Here is an 18,908-nt window from a genome sequence, read left to right as displayed (position 1 = left end):
AAGCCTTCCCTGTGGAGATGAAAAAGGTAGCACCACAGCAGTGTCACAGGAGGTCTGCTGAAACATAAAATTTAAATAAAGCCCAAAGCTTTATAGCATAATACCCCAAATGTTTGTGCTTTGATAAAAAATCACTCATACCAAGAATCAGGAAAATCTCAATGTGAGTGAGAAAAACCAGTAATCAGATACCCATATCTAGATGGTATAGGTGTTAGAATGACTTGTCGAAGAAAGATTTTGAAGCAACCATCATAATAACGTATCAGTGAGCCATTATGAGCACACTTGAAACCCATGAAAACAGAAAGTAAGAAATTAGAAGAGAAGGAAGGGGCAAATGGAGATTTTAGGACTTAAATATAAAATACAATAAGTTCAAACAAAAAGTTCAGTGGATTGGCCCAATAGTAGAACTGTGGAAAGAATCCATGGACTTGAAAATAGAACAATAGAAATTACTCAATCTGAACAACAGAGATAAAAATAGAAAAAAATGAACGTAGAATCAAGGACTTATGGAGCTATATAAAAGATCTTAGTGTTGTGGCACCAGAATCTTGGAAAAAGGGTAGAGATTAAAAAGTACTCAAAGAAATAATGACTGAAAAATTTCCTAAGTTTCCTGAAAATTTGTCCAAAAAACATAAGCTTACAAATTCATGAAACTGATGAACCCAAATATCATAAACCCCAAAACTTTATGCCAGGGCACATCATAGTCAAATGTTTGAAAACTAAAAGCAAAGAAAAAATTCTTGAAAGCAGCAAAAGAGAAAAGATGTATTATTTATAGGAGATAAACAATTTGAATGACAGCAGGTTTTCTTATCAAAATCCATGGAGGCCAGAAAGAGGTGGCATGTTTTTCATGTGTTAAAAGAAATGTCAACCCAGAATTCTGTATCCATCAAACATATCCTTTAGGTATGAAGGAGAAACCAGGACTTTCTCAGAGGGAGGAAAATTAAGAGAACTTTCCCAGAAGACCTATCTTAAAGGAATGGCTAAAGGAAACTCTCTAAACAGAAAGAAAATAATGAAAGAAGAAATCTTGGCACATCAGGAAGGAAGAAAATAAAAGACAAAGATTAAAAGTATAGTGACAACATATTGAGATAAAGAATACTTTGAGGAACTTCCCTGGTGGTCCAGTGGTTAAGAATCCGCCTTCCAATGCAGGGGATGTGGGTTCAATCCCTGGTTGGGGAGCTAAGATCCCACGTGCCACAGGACTACTGAGCCAGAGCATTCTAGAGTCTACGTACCACAACTAGAGAGAAGCCCATGTGCCGCAAGGAAGATGCCAAGTGCTGCAACTAAGACCCAACAGCAAAATAAATAAGATAGGAGCAACCAAAATGTCCATTGACAGAAAAATGGATGAAGAAGATGTGGTACATTTATACAAAGAAACATTACTCAGCCATTAAGGGAGTGCCATCATACCATTTGCAGCAACATGGATGGACCTAGAGATTGTCATCCTGAGTGAAGGAAGTCGGACAGAGAAGGAAAACTGTTGTATGACATCCCTTATATGTGGACTCTAAAAAGAAACAATACGAATGAACTTACAAAGCAGAAAGAGAGAACAAACTTGTGGTTGGTGGGCAAAAGGGATCGTTAGGGAATTGGGGGTGAGCATGTACACACTGCTATCTTCAAAACGGATAACCAACAAGAATTTATTTTATAGCACATGGAACTCTGCTTGATGTTATGTGGCAGCCTGGATGGGAGGGGAGTTTGGGGGAGAATGGATACATGTGTATGTATGGCTGAGCCCCTTTGTTGTTCACATGAAACTGTCACAGCATTGTTGATCGGCAATATCCTAACACAAAATAAAAAGTTAAAAAAAAAGACTACTTCGAATTGCTACTATAGGTGGAGAGAAGTCCCGCTAACCCATATCAGAGAATTTAAATTGTGTTTTTGTAAGTCCTTACAGTTTTGTTTGATACTTTCTTCTGCAGTATATCCCATTTATGCTGACTGATTAAATCATAATGAATTGTTTTAACTTTGTGATTTTAATTTTCAATTATATTTATGTTCACTATAAATCTTTAAAAAATATTAATATGAAATTTTAAATTGTCTTTAAAAAATCAATATAACTTACCTAACCCTATAGGAGTGAAATCATTATGACCGGCTCAATAAATTCAGAGAAAAATATTGTCAAAAAAAAGTAATTAAAGGAATACTCAATTAGAAAGAGAAAGTAGATCATGGGTGAATTGAATAGAATATAGACTTTTAGAGTCAGAAAGACCTACATTCAAATTATGATCATGTCATAAAATTTCCTGAAAGTTTGACTCTTCAGAGACTGTTTCTTCTTTTGTAAAATGAATTGTTTAGAAGATTAAAGGAGGTACTGCTTATCAACAAGCTGTCTACCACATAATAGGGGCTCAATACATAACTGTTACTGATAACATTTACATAGGATATATATACATCCTTAAAAGTCCTGTACTAGCGGAAGACATAAAAAGAGAGGATCTGTTTGGGAAAACATATGAACTAATACTTGTATTTTAAGAAGTCCCAAAAGGTTAAAATCTATACTACATAAATACCTTATTCAAAGTTATACTTTGTTTTATTCATTTTTAAAAAATTATTTATAAAAGTAATATTTTTAATTGAGAAAGAAAATCACACAAAAAAATAATAGTAAGAAATCAAGAGATGAGACAATGAGATGAGATGGGACAAACAAGATGAGGTTATAAGGGCCCTGCATGAGTGCTTTTTGAATTAGCAGCAGACACTACTTCTCCCAAACCACTCATCTGTAAAATTGTCCCTGTCAACCACACTTGGGTATGACCAGTGTGGGAACAATAAAAGGCACACAAAAATGATACTTTTCCTAAATGTGCTATATTATCAATCTTATATTTAATTTTGTTAAGCTTTGACATGTGCAGAATTCCATCAAAATGTCTCTGTGTAATTTCATGGGAAGTATATTTAACCAAAGCTCTCTTTGGCTGATCTTGAAGGAATCATTTTCCAAGCTTGTTTGCCCAGCTGCTGCCTGGAACCCGTGGGGCTAGGATGAAATCAGTGATGAGGTTGGCAGGTGATCAGCCAGCCTTGAACAGAATATTTCAGATAATCGCCTGTATATTGCTTTTTAAGCTTCTGTAGTTTTAACTTTAATAGATTTTTAATATTTTAAACATGTTTTAAAGTTCACATATTTTTAGTTTTTGCACAAAGGCTCAAGTTGGATCCAAGTTTTTGTCCTGCTATTGCAATGAGAAGGTACAGGACTTGTTTTTAGTCCCATCGTCCTCACTGAACAGTGGCGCCTGTGGCCAGTCTTCCCGGGCCCTGCTAACGTGGGCACTGCAGCACAACTCAGAAGTTGGCCACATTTGGTTATTTGACTGTGTCAGCTCTACACATTCCACTTAACATTGCTGACTTTTGAGTCACCCGTAGAGACATGACTTCCTGCTTCTTCTCGGCAGCTGAGAAGACTGAACATCATAAAGGAGCTAGTCAAGGCCACATACGTGCCTCTACCATTCAAATTTTGAGTCCTTTTCCATTAACACACAGACAGCACTGACACTTGAAACATGCCACTAATTAAATGCCTAGATGTGAAGAAAAAATAAATAAGATTATGCTTAAAATAGGCCCTCAATAGATAGAAAATGAATAAGAAGAGATAACTCATAAACAGAAAAAGAGTAGACTACTATGCACAAGTAGAAGGGAAAATGTTTATCTTTAAGAATTTTTTTTCCAGATGTGACAGCATTTAATTAATGAAAGAAAAAATTACATTTCCCTGTGACTTCTCTGGTAGTCCAGTGATTAAGACTCTGCACTTTCACTGTAGAGGCATGGGTTCGATCCCTGGGCAGGGAACTAAGATCTTGCATGTCACAGGGCCCATTGCGCGTGCGCACGCACACACACACACAGACACACACACACACACACACACACATTTCCAGCCTCAGTCTATACTTGTAGGATCTACTATTCTATTGAGATTTTCTTGGGCAGTGTGTCATCTAAGGTGATCTAAGAATAATTTTTTTGAACAATAACATCTCTTAATTATTAAAAAAAAACCTTATAAAAAGTGTTTAATGAAAATGCCCAATTCTGATGAAGCTGGGGTGAAATAGGCACATTCATCTAGGGCTGCAGCAGCTCAAGTTGATACAAAGTAGACTTGAAAGGCCAGAATCTCATGAAAAATAATGCAGAATAGTTTTGTATTGTATTACTCCCAGAATATATGATTAATAGTTTGATTTCCTTAACAGTAAATTAATGTGTGTGTGTGCATGTGCTCAGTCAAGGCTGACTCTTTGTGACCCCATGGACTGTAGCCCACCAGGCTCTTCCCTCCATGGAATTTTCCAGGCAAGAATACTGGAGTGAGTTGCTGTTTCTTCCTGCAGGGAATCTTCCTGACCCAGGGATCGAACCCATGTCTCATGCATCTCCTGCATTGGCAGGCGGATTCTTTACTACTAGCTTCACCTGGGAAGGACAAATTAATATGTACAGGATAACAAACTACAAAAATGTACAGGTTGGGCTTACAGCCTTTTTTGAGGTGGTCAGTTCTGAGGAGTCCAAAGAATTAGCTCACCACTTCAGCTTTTCCAGCCAGTCTGAGTGTCCCATATCAAATGCCTTTCTACTCAGAGTACCTAGAACACCCAGAGGGGTTTCAGTTCCTTGTGCAAAACCCTAACCACTGAATGGGTTTGATAACATAGGGAGCAGTGTAATAGACTCAACCGGATGAAAATAGCATTACTGCTTGCTACTGTGAGTTTCTCTCAGTTCATTTCAGTCAGTCACTCAGCTTGTATGACTCTGTGAACTCATGGACCGCAGCACGCCAGGCCTCCCTGTCCATCACCAACTCCAAGAGTTTACCCAAACTCATGTCCGTTGAGTCAGTGATGCCATCCAGCCATCTCATCCTCTGTCATTCCCTTCTACTCCTGCCTTCGATCTTTCCCAGCATCAGGGTCTTTTCAAATCAGTCAGCTCTTTGCATCAGGTGGCCAAAGTATTGGAGTTTAGGCTTCAACATCAGTCTTTCCAATGAATACCCAGGACTGATCTCCTTTAGGACTGTTTGGATCTCCTTGCAGTCCAAGGGACTCTCAAGAGTCTTCTCCAACACCACAGCTCAAAAGCATCAATTCTTCAGCACTCAGCTTTCTTTATAGTCCAACTCTCACATCCATACGTGACTACTGGAAAAACCATAGCCTTGACTAGATGGACCTTTGTTGGCAAAGTAATGTCTCTGCTTTTGAATATGCTATCTAGGTTGGTCATAACTTTCCTTCCAAGGAGTAAACATCTTTTAATTTCATGGCTGCAATCACCATCTGCAGTGATTTTGGAACCCCAAAAAATAAAGTCAGCCACTGTTTCCCCATCTATTTGCCATGAAGTGATGGGACCAGATGCCATGATCTTAGTTTTCTGAATATTGAGCTTTAAGCCAACTTTTTCACTCTCCTCTTTCACTTTCATCAAGAGGCTCTTTAGTTCTTCACTTTGTGCCACAAGGGTGGTGTCATCTGCATATCTGAGGTTATTGAGGTTTCTCCCGGCAATCTTGATTCCAGCTTGTGTTTCATCCAGCCCAGAGTTTCTCATGATGTAGTCTGCATATAAATAAGCAGGGTGACAATATACAGCCTTGATGTACTCCTTTTCCTATTTGGAACCAGTCTATTGTTCCATGTCCAGTTCTAACTGTTGCTTCCTGACCTGCATACAGTTTTCTCAAGAGCTAAGGCAACCTAAATCCCTCTTAATACTAAAAAGCTTATTTACTTCTTGTCGATCCCTTGCTGAATAGCTACAATGTTGAGCTCCAAATCAAGTGTCAGGACTTAATATCTCTGCTAGAGAAAGGTGCATCTTAGGCCAGACTGGTGGTGCCTGGGACCTAACCATGGCCCTCCCTACCCCACAGGATGGTGTTTGAAAGGCCCTCATGATGAGTCCCTGGGAGAAGTTTTGTGCAGTTGGATGATACACTTGGTCACATTAGACTCCAAGCTAACATCCATCTGGTTGATACTGTGCTGCTAAGTCTATTAATACCTACAATGGGTGATTAGCCATTAACAAATCATGTTATTGTTCTACTCTAACCACCTGTCATAAAATATTCAGAGCGAAAAACGAGTTCCAGTTTAAATGGTCTGGGCCTCCCAGGTGGCACCCATGGTGAATAACCTGCCTGCCAGTGCAGGAGACCGAGAGATGCCGATTTGATCCCTGGGTCACTAAGATCCCCTGGAGAAGGGCATGGCAGTCCACTCCAGTATTCTTTTCTGGAGAATTCCCATGGACAGAGGAGCCTGGCAGGCTACAGTCCATAGGGGTCGCAAAGAGTTGGACACAACTGAAGTGACTTAGCACGCACGCATACATGCAGGCCTTTGGTCCAGTTCGGTAGGGAGCTCAGGTTTTATCATATTTTTGCATAGGCTAGATGTGGACCACAAACGGAAGAGTCCCAGGAGAAGCACCAAATGGCCCACCTCACATGAAGGTAGGGGCCTGGGTGGTGCAGGAATATGTGATGGGAGGAATGTCCAGAGCCCTCCCGATGGCTAGTCCTATCCCGAGCCTGACACTGACTCTTGTGAGAGGCCACCTAGGGCTTGCTTGATGGCGGAGTAGAGTATCTATCCTCCCCGAGGTATTTGCACCCTTATCAAGAGAGATACTTCTGAGAGGCTTCCCTGGTGGCTCAGATGGTAAAGAATCTGCCTGCAATGCGGGAAACCCAGGTTCAATCCCTGGGTTGGGAAGATCCCCTGGAGAAGGAAATGGCAACCCACTCCAGTATTCTTGTCCTTGGAGAATCCTAAGGACAGAGGAACCCAGCAGGGTAGCTGAATCTTCTGGAAACTCCCTGGGTAAAGCGGGTATTGATATTTTTCAGGAGGCTCTCCTTTAGGCAGATAAGATTTCTTTCTGTATCTTTTAAAGCTTAAAATTTTCACTTTACCAACTGTGAGGGGCTCAGTGGCTCCACACCTCTCACCCTCCCAAACACTTGACTGGCTTCCTTACTTAGCATGCTATCGGCTGTGTTCTGAGAGAAAGCAGAATCTACGTGTCCTGAAACCGAGGCTCTGAAATACGTACTGAGACAGGAGGGAAGGGGGAAGCCTACAATCCTTAAAGAATGACACAGCTGTTGAGAAAACTGACTATGACAAAAACTGGGTAGAGCAAAGTAGTCCTAAGATGGCAGAAGATTCGATGTGCAGTGGTCCTGAGCCTCATTATAAGCTCATTGTAAAAGGTTAACATGTGCTGCAAGAACACACCCACAGGCACCATGGCAGTTCCGAGGTATTTCATAAAAGGCCAAAAAGTGAGTGGCCCAATTCCTGGAATTCCCTGTCTCTTCCCCAAAAGAGTTGTAGCAATCTTCCTGCTTGTTAGCCTCAGAAGTTACCCAGCCCTTAAAAACTAGCCACCCCATGCGTCAGGGCGGCTCTCGCCCATTGAGATGGAACGCTTCTGCCTGTGGAATGTGTCTCTCTCTGCAGACCTGCTGTCACGGCACTGTGGCTCACTCCGGAAGCCAGGACCCTCGCTTGGTATCCATTCCAGGGACTCACTTAAGACCTAGGACATGACCATCCCCGTCCCCCATTTTCCTGCAACATCTCTACAAAGGAAGAGGAAGAAGGTAGTCCCTCTCTCCTTCCCCACTTTTCCTTTGATTATAAAAATGTAGGCAACTTAGTTCTTGAGCCCTTCTGCCTACCCGTTTCTATCCCTCACAAGTGTAGTATATTAATAAATCTACACAAATTAGCTACTAAACCACCACCACCACTTCTTACCTATCACTTTACCCCTCACTGAATTCCTTTTGCACTGAGACATAACAAACTTGAGCTTCATTCAGTCCTGGGACAAGTTGTGCAGTTTCAATACAGTAGCCATTCTGCTGTATTCTACTGATCTAAGCAAGACACAAGAACAGACCAGACTCAAAGATTGGAGAAATAGACTATACTTCTGAGGGAGGGAGAGCGAAGAATCTGTAGCCATATTTAATCTTCCACAAAGAGTTTGACTGGTATACGGAGTTGTTATTGTTGTTTATTTGCTAAGTCATGTCCGACTCTTTGCGACCCCATGGGCTGTAGCCCACCAGGCTCTCTGTCCATGGGATTCTCCAGGCAAGAATACTATAGTAAGTTGCCATTTCCTTCTCCAGAGGGTCTTCCCAACCCAGCTATTGAACCTGTCTCCTGAATTGCAGGCAAATTCTTCACCACTGAGCCACTGGGGAAGCCGGGAACATGGGTTAGGTGAAGGCAAACCATCCCTTGCCTTACTGAGCTGGAGTCTTGAAGGAGCCATAAACCTCCTTCCCTACACACTGCTCTGCTCCCTTTAGAAAGAAATCAGCAAAAGCCTGATCACTCCCAAAAATGTTCACCCGAAGCTCCCAGCATCTCTCCCTTCTCACAACCTCTCTCTGTTCTGTAGCTAAACTACAGCCAGGCTCTATGAGCTTGATTTGTTTTTGTTTGTTTTTAATTTTGTTACTTGTTTTTGGCTGTGCTGGGTCTTCCTTGCTGTGCATGGGCTTTCTCTAGTCGCAGAGATTAGGAGCTATTCTCCAGTTGGGGCATGCAGGCTTTTCATTGCGGTGGCTTCTCTTGTTGCAGAGCATTGGCTTTAGGTGTGCGGGCTTCGGTAGTTGCAGCACACAGGCCGAGTACTTGTGGTTCACCGGCTCAGTTGCCCTGAGACATGGGATTTTCGTGGGCCAGGGAGCAAACCTGTGTTCCCTGTATCGGCAGGCAGAGTCCCAACCACTGGGCCGCAGGGGAGTCGGCTCTGTGATCCTGGGCGTGCCACTTTTCCTCTCTGGCCATCCCTCTCAGACACCCACTGCTCTCCCCACCTTTCACAGCCTGAGAAGTCAGCTCAGAATGAGTTGAGTGGAGAATCAGAAAAGCTCTTTGAGGCTCCTTAGACCTCCCAGTCACAAAAGAAAATTTAGGATAACAAATCTGGGTGGAAAATGAACGGTAGAATGGAAGGGCCTGGTGGGGGCACTCACAGGAAGTGGCATGGAAGGGAGCTAAGAACAGAAAGTCACCTTTAACTTCCCTGCCTCAGAGGGGTCACATGCTGCCCTAGGCATTAACTGTAACACTTGGGGCCAGTTGTCTTGCTGAGATGATAGCAACTAATAGCCCATAATTACCCATAATGACTTCACAGGGCTCAGCTCAGGTAGGAGCCCTGGCATTTCCAGGTAATGGCTTTTATTCCCTTTTAATTTTGAGTGTGTTAGCTCCCTGTATGGACTGAAAGGCATTCATTAACACAAGTGCCTTTGATAATTAGGTTGATTTTGACTCATGTGCTTTTCATTAACTACTTCAAGTCAGTATGGGTTAGGGCCCCACTTCTGGGCCAGGACAACAGAGACAGAAAACTCAAAGTTTTCTCAAAAGGGGTCATTGGTGTCCAGAGAAGACAGAGGGAGCTTCATTGCTGTGCTCCTGGGGGAAGAGGAAAAGCAGGCGGAAGACGCTTGAGGGGACAGCTGCAAGGGACAGCACCCACAGGCTGAGCCTGTTTTCTCATTGGTGAATTGAGGCTTACAATTGGAATTGATCAGGGATTCCTGCCTGCATTTTTATTCATGTAAGGACGAAAGGCTTCCCTGGTGGCTCAGTGGTAAAGAATCTGCCTGCCGATGTAAGAGATGCAGATTCGATCCCTGGGTCAAGAAGATCCCCTAGAGAAGGAAATGGCAACCCACCCCGGTGTTCTTGCCTGGGAGATCCCAGGGATGGAGGAGCCTGGCAGGTTACAGTCCATGGGTTTGCAAAAGAGTTGGACACAACTTAGCAACTAAAACAACAAGGAAAAATAGTGAGGTGAGACTTTGAAATTAAGTGGGAGTCCTGACGTGGACAGCTCATAGATCCAGGTAATCTCTGCCTGGTTTGTCTTTGACTGGGCTATTTTACAACCTGTAGAGGTAAAAGTTTAAATACACACGCATGCATGCATGCCTAGTCACTTCAGTCGTGTCTGAATCTTTGCGACCCTATAGGGTGTAGCCTGCCAGGCTTCTGTGTCCATGGGATTCTTCAGGCAAGAATACTGGAGTGGGTTGCCATGCCCTCCTCCAGGGGATCTTCCCGACTCAGCTATCGAACCCAAACCCTGGTCTCTCAGTCTCCTGCATTGGTAGGCGGGTTCTTTACCACTAATGCCACCTCATAGTAGGGCAATTAATTCATTTCTAAAGAAATGCAAACTGGCCATTTCACAATGGATGCTATTGATTCCTATGGGTATTGGCCAGTTTTGCCAGTTCTTTGAATTTCCAACTATTTGTTTATTCATTTTGACATTCCTTATCTGACTATAAATCTGTAGTCCTTTGGCATTCTTTGGACTTGGTTGTAATACCTCAAGGCTTCCTCATTAAATAATGAGTTAAGTTTTTGACACAGGTGCATTTTGTATCTGAGTAAGAGGTGTATCCTCTTCACATCTTACAGAGAAGCGTAGGTGATCCAGAGAGGGGATGGGACGTTCTCAGGATCACACAGCTTATTTGTGCCAAAGCTGTGACCAGAAGCAGGTTCTTTTGACTTATCTGTGTTTGGTAATCCCTGATGTAACTCACAGAATTGTCATGAGAGCCAGAAGGTGGAAGAGAAAAAATGGTGTGAAAAGTGAGACACGCTGCTGTGAAGAGGTGAGGGGTTCTTGTGTAGCAGGTCAGGGTGGGGAGTGGAGGCTTATCAGGTCCTGGGTTTCAGCCCCACCCACCAGGCGTGTGAGCATGGCCAGGTCATTCCGCCTCCCTCAGTCTTATTACCTGCCCTGCTTACCTCACAGAGCCCTGGTAAAGAGGAGGTGAGGTGAGAAAGGGCGCTTGCAAAAGAGTTCTGATGATTTTTTTTAAGTGTACCCATGTATTCTGATACTCCTCTCTTCAAGAGATGGAGCCGCATTCCCCTTGCTTGCATGTGGGCTGTATTTTGTTAGATGTGACTCAATTCTGACAGGGTAAAGCAGAAGTGAGGGTTTGTTGTGTGTGTGACTAGGTCATGAGATAGCATGGTGGCTTCCACTTGGCTAAGCTGTCTCTTGGGTTTCTCTTGGGGGGAAAGCCAGCTGCCCTGTCTTGAGAAAACTCAGACAGGAGAGGCCTTCATGAGGAACAGAGGCCTCCAGCCAACAGCCACGTGTAGTCAGTTTGAGAGATTTCAGGGCTGATCAAGGAAAAAGATAACCAGGAGGTTGGCAGTAGCAGACAATGAGCTTTATTTGGGTTTACACTGGTAAAAGGGCTTTCAAGTCCTTTATAACATGAGACCTTCCATGGTCAGTCACTTGGGGCCATCACCGAGAAGAGGAGGGCAAGGAAACTCCTGGAGGAGAGGGAGATGGAGAGGCCCCCTCATGCCTAGATGATGTGGTCCAGCAACGTGATGGGGAGTCTCGCGATGAGAGAGCCCCAAGGGGCAGCGGTAGCTTGGATCGTCAGTAGCCCCAGAGTTTACTGTACTGATGGCTTGCAGATGGGGTTCAGTGTGGGGAGGAATGCAAAGCAAGCAGGGTCCAAATGGCTAGAGATAAATTTAAAACAACTGGGGGTATAAAAATTTGAATTTGGCACCAGTAGGCTCTTGAGCCAATGGTCTCAGCTGGCTGTGAGGGGCCATCTTTGCCTCATTAAATAACTGTGTCCATCTTAGAAGCAGAGACTTCAATCCCAATCAAGCCTCAGGTGACTGTAGCCCCAGAAGAACTTGACTGAAATTTCATGAGAGACTCTGAGCCACAACAACCCAGCTGCCACATTTCTAACCCCCAGACACTGTGTGAGATACAAATGCTTGTTGTTTTAAGCTACTAAGCTTTGGGATCTTTGTTCCACAGCAGTAGATAACTGATACAGATGCACAAAGCCAATCAAGTGGCAATAAAGGCTGGCTTTGTGCTCACTCACTCTTTCTCCCAGGAGACCAGTTGTTGCTTTGGGACCGAAAAGGCACAAATCCCATTAGCAGCAGCCGCTTGCTTTCTAAATTATTTAGCCCTCCTTTGCCTTCATCCACGCCCCAGATCTTTTAAAATATTAAGACTTTAAATAGGCTTGGGCTTCAGCTTGGGAACCTATCGATACATTTCTCTCCCACCCTGCCACACTCTCCTCAGCCCAAAGCCAGACGGTCTTAAAGAAAGCTGTGTCTGCCCTGATTTATCTTTCCCCTCGACTGTGGCTCAGTGTGATTGACTCCAGCTGAGTTCTAAGTAGGGAATTGGCTTCACCAGTCCTGGGAGCTGGATGATGGCACTGCCAAGTTAGCGGACACCTGTCCCCTTCCAGTCTCACCACCCTCAGCCTGGATGTTCTTTCAGGGCTCTGGCTTGAATCTCTCCTGATCCAGCTTAAATCTGCACCCTTCTCACTTTCTCGACAAAGGAGTTTCTTCCCAGCAAATGCAGCCTCCTGTTTGCCCCAGCTCATGGGGCTTTGTCAGAACTGGTGGTCTGAGCAGCTCCTCTCGCTCCCAGCATGGCCCATTGACCCCCTCCCAGAAGAGGACAAAACCCACACTGTGTGTGGCATGCTTCATCATCAGCCAACTGTCAGCTCCCTTGCTGCCCCAGGGAGGCCGGTGAAGCTTCTGGGGATCCCTGCACCCCACACAGCTGAGACCAGGAGAGGAGTCCCAAGCTGTCTTCTCAGCTCTGTCCTCTGCTCTCCTAGGGTGGCTCCCCTTGACCTCTCTGTCCTCACCTGCTAGTCGAGTGGGGGGCATCTGTTTCTCTGGGCTGCAGAAGCTTGAGTCTCCATTTGACCTGTAGAAAAGCCAAGACAGGCAGTCCAGCTTGGCTGGGGCCCTGGGACTGGAGTTCCTGCTCGGTGCTCAGTCCCCCAGACAGCCAGGCTAGCCCTCACCTTCCACCCAGACCCTGCACTGGGGGTGGGAAAAGTGGGCCCCGGGATTCAGGGATGGTTCCCTCCCGTTTCCCAGCCTCCCCCATCTCCTCTGTCTAGTGAACTGGGATGCTTCCTTCTGAGCTCAGTGCAGAGGCCACCTTCTCTGATCCTTCCCTGTCCCCTCAGAGGAGGACTGGAGGACCTGGGGACCCCTCCAGCCCCTTCCTATCCTATCCCGGTGCTTTGGGGTCACTCCCAATTTACACTTATTCTCTCTCCCCCTGTTGGTTTCTCACCTCCAGCCAGGACAGGAAAGGGCCCCTGGTGCTCATGGCTGTGTCTGTGTTTCAGCCCTTCCTGGTTGTTGCAGCCGTAAGTTTGAGAACCGCTTGGCGAATTCCCAGCCTCTCCTGACTAGGGTCAGCTTAACATACCCCAGCTTGGGCTACTGGAAGGGAGGGCGCAAGATCCGGCTCAGCCCAGGAATACCTCAGAAGGGCCTTGGAAATGTCTGACTGGAGCCAGCGGCTGACTGGGCTGCTTACAGAAGGCCATGGGCTGTCCAGGCCATGGGGTGACCGTCTTACTACGCGTCGGCTCTGCTGTCAGGGAGCGGTGCGGCGCCTCGGCTGTGGGTCACGTGCGCGTCCTCAGGGCTGCTGAGGGGCCAGGGCAGGTTCTACACGTCCTGTCTTCCTCACAGCCGGTCCCATCCTGGCCCCACACAGAACCTTGTGCTGTGGCTCTGCCTGGCAGGAGCTGACCGGTATGAGAAGAGCCGTCAAGCAGTCCCCACTGTGCAGGCACCGGAAGGGCCACTCTGAGATGACATGTCCCTTCACGGTCAGCGTTCCGCCAGGGCCCCATCAGCCGGGTCAGATCTAACCGCGTCGCTGTGCTGGGAGGGAGGCTGCGCTAGGTGACTCCTGTAAGCTGTCAGTTGGTCGGTATGAATTCCTTTCCACCACAGTTTAATACCTGAGTAAGTAAAGTTCCTGTGGTGAGCCCTTAGGTGATAGGTGAGGGAGGTAGTTTTTGGACAGTGGATCCAGATCAGCGTTTCTGAAATCACTGCTCCTGGACAGTTAGTACCCTGTTCCTCTAACTGAGCTGGGTCACCCCAGCTGACCTGTCCCTGAGAGGTAGGAGCCAGGGTCCTGATTGGGGTGGTCTGTTTCCTCTACCCCTTCCTCTCTGCCCTCCCCTGGGAGTTCCATAGAAGGAGTGAGTAAGGAAGAGGCATCCAGAGTCAGACTGTCTCTTTAATTATCATCCAGAAGTTCCAAGAGAAACCAGCTCATTCCAGTTCCCACCACGCAGAAAAGTGAAAGTCGCTCAGTCTTGTCCGACTCTTTGCAACCCTGGGGTAGCAAGAGACTAGCCTCACCTGAGGAGGGCTCACGGGTGCTCTGAATGGAGCACCTCCCACCACGCAGAAGCCCTAAGGAAAACTTAAAATCCTGTCTCCTTTTTTTGTGGGGGGTGGAGGGTAAGCAATTAATGAGTGCTCTGTTCATCATGATGGAGATCAGAATTGTGATTTGTTAGCAAGTTTTTCATTTTCTTTCACTTTCTTGAGAAGTGGCTTCAGTGCAGGAGAGGAACAAGAAAAAAAGGGAACTAATACTTAGTGAGCATTTGTTAAATGCAGCAGGATTCTTGAGGGCTCTCATGAAATTGCTACCAGTTGCACAGTTCCTGTTCCCCCTTCTTAACATATCAGGAGGAAATACGTGATTTTCCTTTGGTCAACACAAGACCTGGGTGCAAAGGTAGATATCTCCATTCAGAGCACCAGTGAGCTTTCCTCAGGTGGGGCTAGTCTCTTGCTTCCCCAGGGACACAAAAATTTATCTGTTGGCTGGGATCCATGAAAGCCTCTCTCGCCTCCCAGGCTTCTGGGCCCCTCCACACACATACAGAGGCATATGTGGAATTTGAATATGTGAATAAGCAGGATATTATTGTATACAATGCAGTGTAAACTGGAAACAGATTGACAGTTGCCTGTTAAATGGGACATTTGTGTACCCTAATACCCAGCATCTTATTGCTTATATATACATAGGGAAATGTTAGGACTGTATACCGGAACACATGTACAAAATGTCTTGGTATCATTGTTCAAAGTGAAATAGAAGTAGAAAATAGAAACAGTCCCAGCATCTATCGAAAGGTGAATGGGTGAATAAATAATGGCATATTCACTGTATGAGCTGGGATCCAGTCTGGAAAGCAGAAGTTACACTTTCAATCAGAGAAGTTAATACAGTGTGTTGTTAGCAGATGCCCCTGAGGGCTGAAAGAAGACAGAGGGAGTGCTGAGCTCGACCCTTAATAAAAGTCAGAAAGCAACTCCCCGCTCCGGGGTGGAGAAACAAAGGCTCAGGAGAGGGTTTTATAGACTTTGCAGGAGCTTGGAGGAAGAGCTCTAAGGAAGTGGAACTCTGACCTCCGAGGACAGGGCACCACCCACTGCTGCCTCTGAGAGGAAGTGAGAGGTTTGAGGGGAGTGAAGAAAGGACTGGAGGCTGGGGTTAAGTGCCACCACTGGAGAGTCACTGGAAGGAACCAGGGATGGAGATAAACAGTAGTCTTTTCTTCACTCCTCCACCCTTTAATTTTTCTTCAGTGTTGTTAGCAGAATCTAACAGGATGCCAACTGAAAATGAGTCAAGAACCTAAATGCAAGAACTTAAAAAAAACCCAAACATTTATTTTTTATTTCTTTTTGGCTGTGCTGGATCGTTGCTCCACCAGTTTTCTCCAGTTTCTCTTCATTACAGCACACAGGCTTCCGGTTGTGGTGCCTTCTCTTGCTTCGGAGCGCAGGCTCTAGGACTTGCAGGCTCTGGAGTTCCGCCTTGCCGGCTCTAGTGCGTAGGCTCAGGCTCAGTGTTTGTGGAGCATGGGCTTAGTTGCTCCTAGGCCTGTGGAATCTTCCTGGACCAGGAATCGAACTGGTGTCCCTTGCATTGCAAGGTGGATTCTTAGCCACTGGACCACCAGGGAAGCCCCAAACTACACACTTTAAAATGGCTAATTTTAAAAGGAAAATTGGGGTAAAAAAAGGCAAGAGAAAATATGAAATTTAGGACAGTGGTTACTTCTCGTTTGGGGAGAAAGAAGGGAATGGGGATGAAGAGCAACACAAAGGAAGATGCAAGTTGTTGACATTTCAGCTCTCTTGTTGGGTTGCAGCCTCGTGGGTGTTAACCATATTATGTTTTATAGATAATATTTTCTTACGTATGTGTTTTAAAATGCATTGTTGTTCAATCAGTCATGTCCAACTCTTTGCAAGCCCACGGACTGCAGCATGCCAGGTTTCCCTGTCCTTCACTATCTCCCAGAGTTTGCTCAAACTCATGTCTATTAAGTCGATGATGCCATTCAACCATCTCATCCTCTGTCATGCCCTTCTCCTCCTGCCCTCAGTCTTTCTCAGCATCAGGGTCTTTTCCATTGAGTCAGCTGTTCGTATCAGGTGGCCAAAGTATTGGAGCTTCAGCTTCAGCATCAACCCTTCCAATGAATATTCAGGGTTGATTTCCTTTTGGATTGACTGGTTTGATTTCCTTGCTGTCCAAGAGTCTTCTCCAGCACCACAGTTTGAAGGCATCAATTCTTCAGCAGTCTGCCTTCTTTATGGTCCAGCTCTCACACCCATACATGACTACTAGAGAAACCATAGCTTTGACTATATAGACCTGTCGACTAAAAAAAGATGTACAACTTGGGAGTTGTGAGTTAAGTTTTATTGGGGGCAAAATGAGGACTGCAGCCCGGGAGGCATCCCCTAGGATAGCTCTGAGAGACTGCTCCAAAGCAGCAGTGGGGGAAAGTCAATATATAAGGTTTTGGTGAAGGGGGAGTTCCATACCATGAAGATTTATTTTATAAAAAGTTTGTTGCTAGTCAGAAGGACCTGATGTCACCATGAAGGGATTTAGTGCTTTTCTAGATATGAGGAGATGCAAAGATTGGATCATAAAATTTGTTCCTAAAACATCTGTCTAAAGATCTGTCCCACCAGATTCCCTTGAGCACAGAGTGCCTCACTCCACCCTGAACTCCCTCAGTGAGTGTTGAAGGTCAACAATTTTGACACTGCAGGGTTTGATCTCCGCAGAGGCAGATGGCGAATGCCCTTGTTGTTCATTCATCGGCAGCCATCTTGGCAAGTGCCAATCTGTAGTCGACAGACCTTTGTCAGCAAAGTGATGTCTCTGCTTTTTAACCTGTCTGTGCTTTTTTAACCTGTCTAGGTTTTAACAGCTGTCTTGGAGACCCCGGTTTGATTTCCTGGGTCAGGAAGATCCACAGGAGGAGGGATAGACTACCCACTCCAGGATTCTTGGGCTTCCGCCTGCAAGGTGAGAGACCTGAGTTTGATCCCTGGGTTGGGAAGATCCCCTGGAGAAGGGAAAGGCTACCTACTCTTGTATTCTGGCCTGGAGAATTCCATGGACTGTGTAGTCCATGGGATCACAAAGAGTCCGACACGAGTGAGCGACTTTCACTTCACTTCTAGGTTTTAAAATGCGTAGAATTTTGAATTTTAAAATATAAGTGAGAAAACCTTTTACTCAGAGATAAAAGGAGGGAATGTAGCTTGGAGGCAGGCCAGTTGGAATAGTGGACATGGGCGGTGCAGAGCCCTGACATCTGTGGGACAGCCGGGGAGGGGCTACAGGAGGAGGGCAGGGGGTGTGCAGGAAGAGGGCAGCCCGGGATCCTGGCGGTGGGGCTGCAGGGCCGCCCTTGCCCACACGAGGGCGCCCCACACTACTGCATCTAAGCGGCGGTGGCGGCCGGGCGTGCCAGGATGGGCTGGGGACAGGAAAGGAAAGCAGCCCGGGAGAGGCCTTCTGGGGAAAGTAGGGTGGAGGAGAGCATCCTGTCCACCTACAGACTGGCCCCTCAGCTTTCTTGTGTGGTCAAACCTTGAAGAGAGTCAGTGTGAGATTCGAATGGAAACAGAGCCGGCTTTCAGGCTGGGAGGAATTCATGGGAGTCTCCATCAAGCCTGCCTGTGGGGGGCGGGGTGGGTGTTTGCTATTTATTGAGGGGTGTGTGGTATGCCTGTGCTGTGTTGGGAGTGACTATTTAGGTTAGAGGGTGTGGGTGTGTGTTTTCCCCAGGAATATAGTGGAGAGTGGGAGCAGGGCGTGGAGAGGGGCTGTTCCTGCTTCCCTAGGGTCTGATGTACAAACAGGAAGGGGAACCTGCAGCAAGATCCAGCTGGTGAGGACTCAGAACTTTTCCCCCTCAGAGGAGCCCTGGGTGTGAAAGAGAAGGGAGGAGCCTGGCTGCTGGCCTGTGGAGGACACCTCCCTCAGTCTGGCCCAGCAGGATTGTGTATCAGTGCCTTCCTCGTGGGTCTGCAGACAACCCCCTACCCCACCAAGCCTTCTAGTGATGGCTCAGCACCCAAGGCTAGCATGCCACAGGGCTGCCAGACCCTGGATCCTGCCTCTTCCTGCTGCTCCGGGACTTGGTGTTACAACTTGTGCCCCAGGGCATAGCCCAGCAGAGGTCTGTGACCTGAGAAACCCTGCTGACCTCACTTTAGACCAGAACATTTTTTTTCTCCTAAAACCAGTGGCAGGGAGCCCAGGTTTGAGGAGGGTATGAAGAGTGGGAGAATACGCCATCTCAAATACGCCTCCAGGGCAGAAGGATTATTTTGAGCTGATTATTTTCAGAAACTACAGACAAAGGAAGCTTCTGAAAAACAGTAGAAATGACTCTTTTGAGAGAGATGTGCATTTATAAAAGAAATCTCCATTTGCGAGGGTGTCTCCCTCAGTGGGTGGGGAAGTTGACTATAAATCACAGAATTATAAAAATCTGTGGAAAGGGCGTTTACTTAAATCTACATAACAAACCTTCCCCTTGTTTACTCTGCTTTTCCGGGTAA

General features: G+C 45.9%; 1 long non-coding RNA gene across 1 annotated transcript in view; it reads left to right on the top strand.

Moving 5' to 3' along the window:
- Positions 1-18,908, top strand: part of LOC132344860 (uncharacterized) — a 71,782-nt gene that overhangs the window by 43,100 nt on the left and 9,774 nt on the right. Inside the window, exon 3 of the long non-coding RNA XR_009493892.1 lies at positions 17,254-17,361. This is a non-coding gene — a long non-coding RNA (uncharacterized lncRNA). The remainder of the gene's footprint in view (positions 1-17,253; positions 17,362-18,908) is intronic.

This window comes from Bos taurus, chromosome 3 (genome assembly GCF_002263795.3).
Source record: "Bos taurus isolate L1 Dominette 01449 registration number 42190680 breed Hereford chromosome 3, ARS-UCD2.0, whole genome shotgun sequence".
NCBI lineage: Eukaryota > Metazoa > Chordata > Mammalia > Artiodactyla > Bovidae > Bos > Bos taurus.
This window is presented reverse-complemented; position numbering and strand designations above follow the sequence as displayed.